General features: G+C 37.5%; 1 pseudogene; it reads right to left on the bottom strand.

The window, feature by feature from the left end:
* LOC120107520 overlaps positions 1-14,881 on the bottom strand; it is a 41,626-nt pseudogene extending 26,745 nt beyond the window's left edge.
* Positions 14,882-16,632: the final 1,751 nt, after the last annotated feature.

Raw genomic sequence — 16,632 nt, 5'->3', positions numbered from 1 at the left:
ATACAAACTACAAGACATCCTGGAGGTCACTAAACCCTCCAATTTCACTACATTGGGGTGATCCAACCGTCGCACTATGATGATCTCTCTGGCCATAAATTTCAAGCTCTCCGGCTCCAATATAAGGCAGAAAATAGTTCATCCCATGAATGCAAAAAAGGAATGGCGGATCTTCAGATTTTGGATTACCCCAGCATGCTGTTTGCAGCAGCCAATGCTTAGATTTTAATGGATGTTCCAATCCAGATATCTAAGTAGTTGCATTCAAGATTTTGTGTTTCAACTCTATCGACAAGTAAAATCTAACCCTGAATAATTGTTCTGTCTTTAGGTATGCCAAAAGAAGAAAAGAAAAGAAAAGGAAAAACAGCAGCACTAAATTTCATCTATTTTTGCTTCCAGGTTCTAAAGCTAATTCTAACTAAAGTTGTTGCTATATCCATCAATATGTAACGTTACAAAATTCAGCAGTCAAATGACTTCTATTATTGCCACAAAACTGAAAGTTTCCTCATGGTGAGCTTTAATGTCTCGAATCGGACGTTCAATTTACCATAAAAGTTCACACTATTCTTCCACTGATCCCCCAAACTGGCTTAAAACACACACACACACAACAAGAAAGAATCTAATGAGCTAAAAAACCAATGAAACAATTACTGATCTTCCCCAGCCCCCTAAATCTGAGAAATTCACCAAAAAAAACACGGATGATCTATTCTTCTCCATTTTTCCCACATGAAAAAAAATAAACTAAATCCTGGAAGCGATAAAATCCTTAGAATTAGTTGCTAAAGTCATCTTGAAAAATTGTAAAAGAAATCCAAAGAAAGATTCTTAGTCATGCATGGAAAGAGAGCTAGAGGGTAGTCTTGGTTGTACATGCATGGAAAGTCTCGTTAACCATCATGAGGAACAGAATAATTTTGGCTCTTTGGTATGTGAGCAATGCCAAATCTCTTTCTTTAAAGTAATTATATTTATGCAGATTAGTTCCCATGTAGGAGCTAGTTATTAACCATCACTCATTCAAAAAAGTTGGACAGAAAATGGTCAAAAATTATATGATCAAACTATTCGTTCGAGTGTTTATTAACTTCATGAAACATGGTACGTAAATCATTGTAATTTAGAAATTTCTTAATTATCGATTGTTTCATTAAATCAACTATAACGGTCTATTTGGCCATTCCTCTAGGAATATCCTACAAGAATTGGGACTATTGATTGACGCGTTTAAAGTCTCAGTTTATAACTATCAGGACTTTATCAAGTCCCATGCTAGAAAGATGAACATGAACATCATCTTTTTTTTTTTCCTTCCATAGGATTCGAGCTGGAGGGGGTGTTAGATTGATATGGACTATTACGCACAAATAGGCTTCCTAATCCAATAATGAATAGCGGAAACGTGCCCTAAATGATTGAATTGGTTGTCATATATCTTTTGAGCCATGAGAATCATAATTTACCTTAATATGCAAGTAATATATCAAAAACTTCTTCTTTTTAATGATTGTCAGATAAGTGGGAATGATGGATTTAATCAACCAGTGCTATGTACTCGAATATATCATTACTGTGTAACTTGCATATGTTTCTATTATATCCTTTTACAAAACAATGCAAGACATTTATGTGATATTTAGTCTTTTTAATTTCGTAGGGCGTATTCTATGGTGAATAGAAGTGTAAGGACCAGTTACTAATTGGGCTTATAGAGCACTTAAATTGTCTTATATAAACTATGATGCACAATACTTCTAGAGAAATAATAAGAAATATGCATCCAAGATTCAAATGGGAGAAAGAAAACCCCCAACACAAGGAATTAATATGGACGCGTGTGCACACACAGACTTTCCATTTAAATAAAATATTTGTTGATCCATTTTTAACCCATTATACCTGCATAGGCATGTTTTATGCAGATATTATGTATCCGCATATGTGACAGTTCCTTCATTTGTGTTCGGAAAAAATCTTATATTGTACCATATTATGCCAAATAAATATTTGTATCAGGGTGTAGTGTTGAAATAATTTGATGATTATATATACAAAAAGAGATGATTTAAAGCATAGAAGTAACCAGAATCAGTCCTTCCAAGGTTGTAGATCGGAATTTCATCATGAACCAAGCATTTATAACCATGCAGGAGATCTAATTATTCCTCAAAGCAAATTTGTTATTAAAATTTCTGTGGAGCATATGCATTCATTCTAGTCAGTCTTGAAAATGTATATATGCTTGATGAAAACATGAAAAATAATGTCAAAAACATGAATAGATCTATCATTCCTGCTTTGCAAATGTTTGAAAGCCACCTCTAAATATCTCTACTGGTATATCAAGAGAGATATCATATTTGAAGAAGTATGAACGATTCAAAAATGATTTTTTTTTTCCATCTCAACTAACCAAGATCTCACTTATCACTTTCAAAGAAGCCTCCTGATGGTAATGGCCCTAGCTAGAAGCGACGACAAACTTACTGCACAAGGAAGAGGAGCATGAGCATCATATCAAACACCACCAAGAAGAGATGGATCGACAGACAGACAGCCGATGATCATCGATCGGTAGATCAGAGAGACCAATCACCGCTCAAAAGGGTCCAGCTGGATCGAGCTGCTTGCAGAGTGCAAGGTAGGTGAGGTAGAGGACGCGGTCCTTGGCGCCGGTGCGGTGGTTCTTGGTGTGCTTGCAGAAGTACTTGAGTTGATCCAGGGTGCAACATCCCAGGGTTTGGCCTAACAGCATGAACAGCCAGTTGATAGATCGTTTCTTGGCCGCCACCACTGGGCGCATGCAGTTGGGCTGCCCGCAGGACCGGCAATCCGGGAACGCCGGGGTCATCCACTCGGCCGGCGCGCGGTCATGCATCCAATGCTTCCTCGCCCGGATGAACGCCGCCACCTCGTTGAACTTGGATACGAGATCGTAGGAGATGACCTGGGAGGCCTCGCAGCGCTTGCACTGTGCCTCGCCGGTGATGTTCGTGATGTTCTGAGAGAGAAGGTGGTTGAGGGAGTGGACGGTGGCGCGGCGATCGGTTGCCCAAGAGAAGGGAGGTGGGACGGTGTCCGACTTGTGGGCGCCGCGTGGGGTCTTGGAGGGGTTGCGGCGGGCGCGGGGGTGGCGGGCAGGGGGGTTGGCGGCTGCGGCGGCGGCGGCGGAGGGAGCGGACGCGGCGGAGGAGGGGACGGAGATGAAGTCGGGGAGAAGAAGAGGTGGCGGCGGGGGAGGAGGGGGAGGGAAGGAGTGCTGTGGTGGCCCGGGGGAAGGGGGGAAAGGGGAGGGTGTGGGGTTAGAGGATTAGGGCGGCGGGAGGGAGGAGAGAGGCAGAGGGCAAGAGGATCGTCGTCTTCGAAGGCTTTCGAGTCATCAGCATTCTTCCTTTTTCGGTCTCTTTCCCCCATGGTGTTCTGGAAAACAGAAGCAAATAAGAGAGAAAGAAAGATTGGCGTTGGTTTGGAAGAAGGTGGAGAAAGAGAGAGAATACGAAACGATTGGTATTGTTGGAAAAGGAGTCACGAATACAAAGAAAAAAAAGGAAGTGATAGCAGAAAAAAAAGGAAGGGATAGAGACGAGGAGATAGCAGAAAAAAAAGGAAGGGATAGAGACGAGGAGGAAAGAGAGAAGGGAGGAAATCCATTTTGAAGTTCAAATAAACTAGTGCCGTAAGAGAGACTTGGTAAGGGAGGGGATATTTATTTTGAAGTTCTAAATCTGAAAGGATATCTTAAATTCAGAAACTAACCAACTAAAGGAGGAGGGATAAATATGGCTTTTGATTTTATGTTTAATAGAAGACCAGAGGGCGGTTTGCTTGGGATTCTACCAACAAACTAGCGCCGTGCTCTCTTAGAGTTTGTCTATGACTAGCTGTGCTTTGTATTGATAAATCGAGGTAGTTTATATGGTGATGTAAACTATCTTAACGTGGATCTGTTCAAATTAAAGTTGTTTCTCGACTGTTTTGCTTTAAAGAAAAAAGAAAATCTTATCTTAGGCAGACATATTGGATCTCTCTTAGATTGCACACGATTCTTAGATTGGATCTTTGCGATCCGTGATAGCAATTCAATTGCTTCAGACTCATCGTAAAAGAAGTAGCTAGTAGGAGAAGTTATGCAACTTCTACGAAGGGTCGCACTTGTTTCGGAGTTTATTAATATCTTTGGTTGTCTATTAATTTGCCATGCAAGCACGAGGAGCAATTAATTACTTTTATTTGTTTATTAGGAAGCTATATCTGCAGTCTTTGGTGTTAATCTCTCTGTCATGTGCACCGTAAGTTTGTACAAGTCCTACGTAGTGGAAAGAGAAATACACTTGGTCCTACAGGGTTGGAGCGAGTTGTTCTTAGCCGACTCTTGGGCTCAGAATTCAAATCAAGTTCGGCTTGACCAATTAGCGAGTGGGCCAAGCTACGACTAGACTTCTCTTGCTTGAGTTATCTTCATTAATCTCACAATATAAATATATAAATAATTTACATATAATATATATTAAATCATATTTTTAATATTTTTATTTATCATATATATATATATATATTAATTATTATATATTATAACTTATATAATTTGAACTCTTGAGTTAAGGTACACTCTGTATAATCATCTTGAAATGAAAAATGATAATTTTGAAAGACATTAAGTTATTACAGAATCTCTTAAATGAGTTGTTTACAAAAATAAGATGTGTTCGAGCCTTTACAAAATGAGCTAAACTTGAGCCAAGCGCGCCATGCTTGATCTCAGTTAGTAGAGACTTTATTTCTACTATGCATCTAATATATAATGAACCACCGTTGCTAGCATGAAAGGAAAGGCAATTGACAAGGACTACATAATATATTGTACAAGTCAGATCTGATCTATGCTTTTATTGGATGACCCATAAGTAGGCATGAAAAAGCCTAAATCACCATTGTGGCATAGTAAATATTGTACATTTCTAAGTGTCGCCTCCAATTTCAGGAGTAGTGATTACAAGATTCGGGTGTTCGGAAGAAAATTACATGGATCGCATGGTGCGAGCCAAACATGCTTTCTTCTTAATTAATTCTGTCTTGCCTCTGATTTGCATAGGACCTGTCCGGTATAGCACCACTATGAGATACAAAAAAATATAGGACAATGGTTAATGCTCCCACTATCCTGCTGCCAACTGCGTTTGTGTGGAGTTTACTAAATAATTTTGGCACTAACCTATACTTAGAGATAAAAAAGTATCTTGTGGAATTGAGGATTCCACATGCTATAGCAGTGCGTTCAAGAGTCCTTGTAGAATTTCGATGGACAACCACGCATTAGGTTTTTAAAATACAAACTGAATGTAAAAAGTTATGAAGATTTTTTTTTGATGGAAATTGGAGGAAATGAGAAACTTCCCTCTATTTATTTATGGAGAATGTACTAATAATTACAAAGGATGTGGAGAAGGATGATAGAGCAAAAGTGTGAGGACCCGTGCGGGCGTGTGTTTCGTCCCACATCGGTTATTCGCTGGGTAGATCTTGGGTATTTATACAGGATCAAGGAACCCAAATAGTAACTTCCGGCTAGCCATTTGGGTGAGATCCTGGGTTGTTGCAAATGGTATCAGAGCGGACCCGACCCATAATCTATGTGGACTAGGGGACACTGCAGCACGGATCCATTGGGGCTAACCATGAGCCGATCGTGGTGTTTGTGATTAGATTTGAATGGATTTGTATCCTTAGCCTGACGAGGACGTCAGGGCTTGAACGGGGGGAGTATGTGAGGACCCGTGCGGGCATGTGTTTAGTCCCACATCGGTTATTCGTTGAGTAGATCTTGGGTATTTATACAAGATCAAGAAATCCAAATAGTAACTTCCGGCTAGCCATTTTGGGTGAGGTCCTGGGTTGTTGCAGTAAGTTTGTACAAGTCCTACATAGTGGAAAGAGAAATACACTTGGTTCTACAGGGTTGGAGAGAGTTGTTCTTAGCCAACTCTTGGGCTCAGAATTCAAATCAAGTTCGGCTTGACCAATTAGCAAGTGGGCCAAGCTACGACTAGACTTCGCTTGCTTGAGTTATCTTCATTAATCTCACAATATAAATATATAAATAATTTACATATAATATATATTAAATCATATATTTAATATTTTTATTTATTATATATATAATTATTATTATATATTATAACTTATATATATAATTTGAACTCTTGAATTAAGGTATAGTCCGTATAATAATCTTGAAATGAAAAATGATAATGTTGAAAGACATTAAGTTCTTACAGGATCTCTTAAGTGAGTTGTTTACAAAAATAAGATGTGTTCGAGCTTTTACAAAATGAACTGAACTTGAGCCAAGCGCACCATGCTTGATCTCAGTTGGTAGAGACTTTATAATATGACAATTGTGAGTCACAGGCAATGGCAACTATAGCAAGGGTTGGGAGAGAAGTTTGCAGCGAGAAGAGCATCACCTGGCTTTATGTCATAATGTAATATATCCTTTGCTTCCACCCTTCATGCAAGTACCTAATTCCCTTAGCAGTCCCAATTGCTATTTTCATTGAACAAGTATTAGTCGAGTGATCCATTCTCCATGTATTCATGCACCAGAGCTTTGACTGTTGTTTCAAAGCAAAATCCATAGAGCCTGACCAGGTTGATGTGGTAAATTGTAGAGCTTTATGGAATCGAAAAGCTCAATCTAGATTTCCATAAAGATCTAATTTTGAATTATAGAGACTTTTCGATTTTAGTTGCTAAATCATCTTAAATTGTAAAAGAAATCCATAGTAGAATTCTTAGTCATGAATGGAAAGAGAGCTAAAGAGTAGTCTTTGCTGTACATACACGGAAAGTCTAGTTAACCATGAAGGACAGGATAATTTTGGCTTTTTGGTATGTGTGCAATATAAAATCTCTTTTTCTAAAGTAATTATATTTATGCAAAACTAGTTCCTATATAGGAATTAGTATTTAACTGTAAGTAAATCATTGTACTTTAGAAATTTGTCAATTATTGATTGTTTCAATTAATCAACATTAAGGGTATGTTTGGCCATTCCTCTAGGAATATCCGGCAAGAATTGGGACTATTGACCGGTTTACAGTCTAACTATCAGGACCATATCTGCACCATGCTAGAAAGAAGAACATGAACATCTTTTTTTTTCCTCCTATAGGATTCGGGCTGGAGGGTGTGTTAGATTGACATGGGTTATTATGCACAAATGGGCTTCCTAATCCAGCAATGAATATAGCAGAAACATGCCCTAAATGATTGAATTGGTTGCACTATATCCTATGAGTCATGAGAATCATGATTTACCTTAATATGCAAGTTATATATATCAAAAACTTCATTTTTTTTAATGATTGTTATATAAGTGGGAATGATGGTTTTAATCGACCAGTACTATGTACTCGAATATATCATTACTATGTTTCTATTATATAGTTTTACAAAACAATGCAAGACATTGATGTGATATTTACTAGTTTTAATTTCGCAGGACCATATTCTATGTTGAATAGAAGTGTAAGGGACTAGTTACTAATTATAATTGGGCTTATAGAGCACTTAAATTATCTTATATAAACTATGATGCACAATACTTCTAAAGAAAACCCAACAAAAATTACAAGGAACTAATATGGACTCGTGTATGTGCACACATAGACTTTCCATTTAAATAAAATATTTGCTGATCCATTTTTAACCTGTTATACCTGCACATACGCAGATATCATGTATCCACATTTATCACAGTTCCTTCATTTGTGTTAGGAGAAAATCTTATATTGTACCATATTACGCCAAATAAATATTTGTATCAGGATCCAATGTTGAAATAACTTGATGATTATATATACAAAAAGAGAAGATTTAAAGCATAGAAGTAACCAGAATCAGTCGTTCCAAGGTTGTACATCGAAATTTCATCATGAACCAAGCATTTGAAACCATGCAGGAGATCTAATTATTACTCAAAGCAAATTTTTTATTATAATTTCTGTCGAGCATATGCATTCATTCTAGTCAGTCTTGAAAATATATATATGGACAATGAGAACATGAAAAATAATGTCGAAAACATGAATAGATCTATAATTCTTACGTTGCAAATGTTTGACAGTCACATCTATAAGTGTCTACTAATATATCAAGAGAGATATCATATTTGAAAAAGTATGAACGATTCAAAATTGTCTTCCATCTCAACTAACCAAGATCTCACTTATCACATTGTAATAACCCCAAAAAAAATTTTTTTTTATAAAAAAGGGATAGAATAGTCCTTTAAAATTGATATAAGGGGTAAAATTGGAAGGAATCAAAAGTTAATGGCATAATAGTAGATGTGTTGAAGTGTTAGGGGCAAAATGGGAAGGAATCAAAAGATAATGGCATAATTGCAGATATATCGAAGTGGCAAGGGCAAAATGGGGATTTGGTTTTGTTTGATGTGACTTAATTGGTGGGTTGAGTGTGCTGTCGGTGGAATGAAACCGAGAAGGAGGGGAGGGGGTCTCAGGCGGTAGAAACACAGAGAAGGAAAAGGAGAGAAGAAGAGGAGGAAAAGGAGAGAAAAAAGAGAAGAAAAAGAAGAAAAAGAAGAAGAAGAAAAAGAGAAGAAAAGAGAGAAGAAGAGAAGAAGAGGGAGAGTCCAAAAGAAGAAAAAGAAGAGAAGGGAAGGGGGGATCCCGGTTGTGTGCCGGCGGAAACAAAAAAGGAAAGTGTCGGTTTCCTTTTCCTCTACGCAAGGACCCAAGTTTCACAAGAAGAAAAAGGTAAATACCTGTCCCTACCTAGTATTCTAAAGAATTTATGCTATAGAAAAGATAGATGATAGTTGTAAAGGGTGTTAAAAGAGAAAGAATCGGATTTAGACAAATTTTTCCGGCACTACGGAAAAATCGTGTCAAAGTTCCAACTTCGGCGAATTATTTAGAGGGACAAACGACCTCTGATAGCAATGCATGTTACCTCTTTAGAATCCCCTATGAGTGTAGAATGTTAGGTAAAAATTTCATCAAATTTGGAGTCCTGAAAGTGGATCAAACCCGGGATGAAGTAACCGGCTGTCGGTCCGGATTACTGTTCATCCGGGTGGAAAATAGGGGATTTCATGCTATAATAGGGTATTAAGCCTAGATCAAGCTAAAAGGGACCTTGTACTCGTGCAAGGGAGTCCCTAATACACATAAATGATGAGTTAATTAATAGAAAAAGAAAAAGAGAAAGAAAAGAAAAGATTTAGGGAACGGGGGAGTTGAATCAATTAAAGTTCCCTATATTATAATTGGCACGTAGATTATAGCCCTCGATACAAAACTAAATGTATTGTAAATGCATGTCACAGTTGGGCAAGAAGCTAGGGAACAAGAGGAAGAAGTCCCCTGCTGCCTACTGTAAAATTCTAGAGGCGTATCAAGGCCGTGCCGGATTGGCAGGTGAGTGGGAGTCATGTACTTTGCACCATGAGCTTCCTTAATTCATTTTCATGAATGTCGCCAAGTGTGAATTGATTCCACTTGAGCATATTGATTGATATTGTAGTAGATTCCTCTATAATCTTGATTCTCCATGCTTGATTATTCTGTACATGCATTTGAGGAAACATTGAGAAGAATTACGAGAGGTTTATGAGAAATTAAATTGGATCTGAATTGTGAAATGACTTCTTTTGTAAATTAATTTCATTTCCTCTATTTCAAAGACTTATGAGTGGTAGCCTTGATTATACTCTTTATGAGTAATTAAATTGGATCTGAATTGTGAAATGACTTCTTTTGTAAATTGATTTCATTTCCTCTATTTCAAAGACTTGTAAGTGGTAACCTTGATTATACTCTTTATGAGTAATTAAATTGGATCTGAATTGTGAAATGACTTCTTTTGTAAATTGATTTCATTTCCTCTATTTCAAAGACTTGTAAGTGGTATATTGAGTTGCATTGCACACCCTTGACCCCTCACTCCCAAACCTGATGTTAGTTTATGATTGGGTCGGAGTCGAGTGAGTGGTAGTCTTAATTATGCTCCTTTTAGTAGAGTATTGGGAGGGTGCATTATGGCATTCATGCATGGCTTGACAGTATCTGCAGGACACCTATAGTCGATGGGGTTGAACATCGGCCTTTGTGCACATAGTAGCCTTCTGGGTGGGCGGAGCCCAGTCCCTTCCTAGGGGGGGACACGGCCCTAGGCGTAGGATTGGCCAGTCCTACGACTTATATTCTGCTTGCCGCCGGGCATAGTAAGACCCCGCGAGGTGCAGTATGGCTTTCCGCGGATGTAGAATTCCCGCGAAGTGCCGTTTAGTATATAGATGTGAGATGGATTTCTGTTCTGGATACTGGCTTGCATTTATATTATCAGTATGGTGTCTTATTCTGCATATGCATGTGATAGTGGGGAGTTGTTGCTGGTTCGCCTGGGGCGTAAAACCCACCTCCCGATAGCTATCTAGCATTTATATTATTGGTATAGTGTCTTATCCTGCATATGTATGTGACAGTAGGGAGTTGTTGCTGGTTCGCCTAGGGCATAAAACCCACCTCCCAATAGCTGTCTTGTTGATGATTCAGCATATTGACACCTGATTTGTATGTTCCAGCATTATGATCTATTGAGCATATTCATGAGTAGTATATATGTTTACTCGATTATTCCATATATGCTTCAGATGAGTTGATTGTGATTGTGGTGATATTGATGATTTACTCCATATTCTTTATGTTGAGTTCATGTTCATCTTGTTATTGATCTTGAGATTTCACCTCGAGCCATGATTATATCTTGTCTCATATGCATAGTACTCTCTACTCCACTCACTGAGTATTTATATACTCACTCTCCAGTTTGGTGTTTTTGATTTCAGGGCAGGTATTGTATAGAGAAGAGCAGGGTTAGAGATTGCCTGCTAGCTGTGCCGCTCCATAGTATAGTATAGTATAATGTAGATAGAGGTTTATACCTTTTGGTGTATTTTCTATTGTATATAGTGCATAGTTACAGTCATAGATCCTGTTGTGGATATGGGTTTGACCATGGATGGATTGGGAAGTAGGTATATATATATATGTGTGCAGATCAGTTGTGTGCCTGTGATAATGTATTGCTATATATTGTCCAGGTTTATTATGTGACAGATTATGTGATTGCTGCTCTGACAGGTAGTGTGTTGTATGTATTGAGATAATCCTGACAGGTCACTATAGGAAAAGTGATCATTTTGTGCATGCATCATGCCAAATTTTTTTTCAAGATTTATTGATAATTGATAGGTAGTAGGGTTCTACGCGGTGGCTGGTGGCCTTATGCCTACCCGCACCCTAGGACCGTCGCGGCGGCCCGCCGGGAACGGGGCGGGGGTCGTGACACACATTCAAAGAAGCTTCATTTCCACTTATGGTAACGGCACTAGAAGCGGCACCAATCATCTAATACTCTTCATAACAAGTAATTAATAGTAGTAGTATAGTTTCATAAGTAACTCCAAAAGAGCGAAAGGAAGCAGAAGATACAACGAGGTGCAACATGTCACGTTCTACTCTCCCTTTGTTCTCTAATCCTACATATATACCACTTACTGCACAAAGAAGAGAAGAGCATTAGCATCATATCAACACCACCAAGAAGAGATGGATCGGCTAACAGACAGCCAATGATCATTGATGGGTGGATCGGAGAGACCGATCACCGATCAAAGGGTCCAGCTGGATCGAGCTGCTTGCAGAGTCCAAGGTAGGTTAGGTAGAGGACGCGGTCCTTGGCCCCGGTGCAATGGTTCTTGGTGTGCTTGCAGAAGTACTAATCTTGCACTTAAAACTTTCATATCCATGTATCACCTAGAGTTATATGCCTTTCTTCTACAGTTTTCTAGCATTCATTTATGGAATGTCACAAATTTCTTATTCTCTCTTATTCACTTTTATGTACGATAGTCCAATTGTGCCGATTCCTCGGACAGATGTACTTCTAAAAGCAGAAAATGCAACTTTGAAGCTGGGGGATGCATTCTAAGGCTAGCAGGGCTTTATATATCCTTACATAATGCTATAGGCTAAGGTTCGTCGGGTCGGTGCATATAGCCCAATACCATATTGGTGCCAAGCCAATACTTGGTATGGGGGGTTTACTAAGTGCAACACACTGAGCTAACTTGTATTGACATTATACCAACATGGTACCGATAGGGTATTGAAACTGGTATTGCGAACCTTGGTTATTGGCTATATTACGAGCCAAGAATGCATGCATGCGAACACGAAAGCAAGCACATACGCAAGCAATCAAGAAAGCAAGCACCATTTGGCATTATTTTCATAGCCAATGACACGAAGCAGATAGAGGTGCTCATGTTTATTGGTTAAAGAAAGGATCCGTTGATGCTTGTCAGGATCATATACTAAATCTTATTCATTATGAGGTTACAGCCTTCTTGGTATCAGTAGTTTTATAAATCAATGTTTTGTTGATGATTATGATGTAATATCTGAAACAGTGCTGGTTATTTCTAATGTTGATGTTGTTTTATTTGTTTTATGATACTTCCATATATCATATACTAAATCTTTTTTAATTACTGTGAGGTCACAACCTTCTTTGTTACAGCGGTTCTGCAAATTATAGTATTGTTCTGATGATTATGATATGGTATCTGAAATAATGCCGGTTATTTATGCTTTTTATTTTTTAATCATTTGCGTTCTGCAAATTATAGTATTGTTCTGATGATTATGATATGGTATCTGAAATAATGCCGGTTATTTATGCTTTTTATTTTTTAATCATTTGTACAATATTGCTATAGATTAAATAGGGACACACTGGCACATTTTCCACAAAGTAGAACAAAAATCAATGCATAAAGAAGTTGTTTTCTTGCATGGTTCTTTTAATATTTTTTCTGTAATTTCCTGTTACGTTATGACAGTAAGTTTTCTTAATTTAAAATATGAACAGTTTAAGCATGTTCCGTATTTCAGGATTGGGATTATAGGATTTATTCGTGCTTGATAGTTTAAATTCTTTTCTTGTTTATTTTGAACTTTGAAATCAAATCTAGCATTCATATATTCAGTTTCTCTGTCCCCATGACCAAGTGTAGGGATCTTTTTTTAACAGGATGCTGCTTCCCTCTTTTTTTAGCATTCATATATGTATCTGTTCCCTGCCAAATGGATTATTGTAGTTATTATAATGGTCGCATATTGCTGGTTTGTTCATCATCCACTCGTTTCCTCTCTGCAGGCAAGAAATAATAGATTTTGTGAACCAAAGTGGAAAATTTAGCAAGAAGTTCCAGGGTTTTACGGTCAAGTACCTACTTTTTTTTATTTCATTTCCCTGTAAAAGTTGCAATCCTCTTTCTGCAGGCCTTTCAATTGAAATGGATATTTCAATTTCCAGGCACTGATGGTCCTTTAGGGAAGAGGAAGGATAACTCCAGAATTTTGAGGCAAACAGACTGAGGTGGTTCTTTTGCTGTTTCATTCCAAGTGTCCGAGTAAATGTCATTGAATGGATTTGCTAAAGTATTCCTCTTTAGGGCTACTTCTAATATTATCTTGAAGTTTTCCACAAGTCCACATCTTACCACACAACGTTCATGTTACTTTAGATCTTTGCCCTTTTTTGACAACCTTCTACATAAATTGAAGCACCCCTCTTTAGTGGAGTATAGGCAAACAAAACATATTTGAGATCAAAAAACAATGTTTCAAATTATTTGTGCCCCTATCAACCTGCACCAAAAAGACTTTCCAACAAGCAGCATCCCCTTACAAATACTTGACAAGAATCACATAATAATTTCAAACTCTTCTTTGGTGTAATTTATTTATTTAAAAATCTCTTAGTTCTAAAGCTGGAACATGCAAGAAAACTTTCCTATATTGACACATACAAGGACATGAAAGTGACAAATGTCCAGTTTAAATAAGGAAATTCTGGGTTTATCAGTTCCACTTTTCGATATTCAACTCACGATAAGTGGAAGAAACTATATCACAGTTCTTGTTCTTGCTATATTTGTCTCTCTATGTGGCAAAAATCAAAGAGTTATACTCAGCATGCTTACATATCAATCTACTTGGGCCAGACTAAGGAGGAGGAGGAGGAGGAGGAGGAGATCAATAAAGAGACTAACAGAAATTTGCCGCACTCAATAGCCGCAGAGTTCCATCAAAAATAAAAGAGGAAGGGAGGAGAAGGAAGCAGGAGATCGATAAAAAGAGACCAGATAGAAACTTGCTGCAATCAATACCACTGTTGTGACTAGAAATATCTTTTGAAAAAAAGAGAATCGATGGAGAAACAAAGTAGACAGGAAAGGGGAAAGATAAGAAAAGGAATCAAACAAGAAAAAAGTACAGAGAAAAAGGATGAAGATAGGCTAGTTATTCTTCATAGTGGAAAGATGAGAAGAGAAGCAGATCGAAGATTGACAGAAAAGAATAAGGGAAGAAGGAAAATGGATACTGGGTGTTTTGATTGGGTTTATGTCTAGCTAATTTGAAAGACAGAGTAAACACAAGCTAGTGTTCAAAAATAATGACACAACACAGCTTTATCTTGAAATCATAGATATAAGTGCTGGTCAGTTCAGCACGCAATGGCACGACATGGCATGAGAAGCATGAGTACAAAAGAGATGTAACAAGATTAAGAAGGTTTGACAAACAGAAAAATTCAACCTGAGGTTCTGTAAACTTGATTCCAGGGCTGGCAGCAAGACCAGCCAAGTCATGCTCCATGTATTCGAACACCAGATACAAACTACAAGACATCCTGGAGGTCACTAAACCCTCCAATTTCACTACATTGGGGTGATCCAACCGTCGCAGTATGATGATCTCTCTGGCCATAAATTTCAAGCTCTCCGGCTCCAATATAAGGCAGAAAATAGTTCATCCCATGAATGCAAAAAACGAATGGCGGATCTTCAGATTTTGGATTACCCCAGCATGCGGTTTGCAGCAGCCAATGCTTAGATTTTAATGGATGTTCCAATCCAGATATCTAAGTAGTTGCATTCAAGATTTTGTGTTTCAACTCTATCGACAAGTAAAATCTAACCCTGAATAATTGTTCTGTCTTTAGGTATGCCAAAAGAAGAAAAGAAAAGAAAAGGAAAAACAGCAGCACTAAATGTCATCTATTTTTGCTTCCAGGTTCTAAAGCTAATTCTAACTAAAGTTGTTGCTATATCCATCAATATGTAACGTTACAAAATTCAGCAGTCAAATGACTTCCATTATTGCCACAAACCTAAAAGTTTCCTCATGGTGAGGTTTAATGTCTCGAATCGGACGTTCAATTTACCATAAAAGTTCACACTATTCTTCCACTGATCCCCCAAACTGGCTTAAAAAACACACACACACAACAAGAAAGAATCTAATTAGCTAAAAAACCAATGAAACAATTACTGATCTTCCCCAGCCCCCTAACATCTGAGAAATTCACCAAAAAAACACGGATGATCTATTCTTCTCCATTTTTCCCACATGAAAAAAAATAAACTAAATCCTGGAAGCGATAAAATCCTTAGAATTAGTTGCTAAAGTCCTCTTGAAAAATTGTAAAAGAAATCCAAAGAAAGATTCTTAGTCATGCATGGAAAGAGAGCTAGAGGGTAGTCTTGGCTGTACATGCATGGAAAGTCTTGTTAACCATCATGAGGAACAGAATAATTTTGGCTCTTTGGTATGTGAGCAATGCGAAATCTCTTTCTTTAAAGTAATTATATTTATGCAGATTAGTTCCCATGTAGGAGTTAGTTATTAACCATCACTCATTCAAAAAAGTTGGACAGAAAATGGTCAAAAATTATATGATCAAACTATTCGTTCGAGTGTTTATTAACTTCATGAAACATGGTACGTAAATCAATGTAATTTAGAAATTTCTTAATTATCGATTGTTTCATTAAATCAACTATAACGGTCTATTTGGCCATTCCTCTAGGAATATCCTACAAGAATTGGGACTATTGATTGACGCGTTTAAAGTCTCAGTTTATAACTATCAGGACTTTATCAAGTCCCATGCTAGAAAGATGAACATGAACATCATCTCTCTTTTTTCCTTCCATAGGATTCGAGCTGGAGGGGGTGTTAGATTAATATGGACTATTATGCACAAATAGGCTTCCTAATCCAATAATGAATAGCGGAAACATGCCCTAAATGATTGAATTGGTTGTCATATATCTTGTGAGCCATGAGAATCATAATTTACCTTAATATGCAAGTAATATAGCAAAAACTTCTTCTTTTTAATGATTGTCAGATAAGTGGGAATGATGGATTTAATCAACCAGTGCTATGTACTCGAATATATCATTATTGTGTAACTTGCATATGTTTCTATTGTATCCTTTTACAAAACAATGCAAGACATTTATGTGATATTTAGTCTTTTTAATTTCGTAGGGCGTATTCTATGGTGAATAGAAGTGTAAGGACCAGTTACTAATTGGGCTTATAGAGCACTTAAATTGTCTTATATAAACTATGATGCACAATACTTCTAGAGAAATAATAAGAAATATGCATCCAAGATTCAAATGGGAGAAAGAAAACACCCAACACAAGGAATTAATATGGACGTGTGCGTGCACA

Source organism: Phoenix dactylifera, unplaced genomic scaffold (assembly GCF_009389715.1).
Source record: "Phoenix dactylifera cultivar Barhee BC4 unplaced genomic scaffold, palm_55x_up_171113_PBpolish2nd_filt_p 000885F, whole genome shotgun sequence".
Lineage (NCBI taxonomy): Eukaryota > Viridiplantae > Streptophyta > Magnoliopsida > Arecales > Arecaceae > Phoenix > Phoenix dactylifera.
Note: the sequence above shows the minus strand (reverse complement) of the source record. Positions and strands in the feature narration are given on the sequence as shown.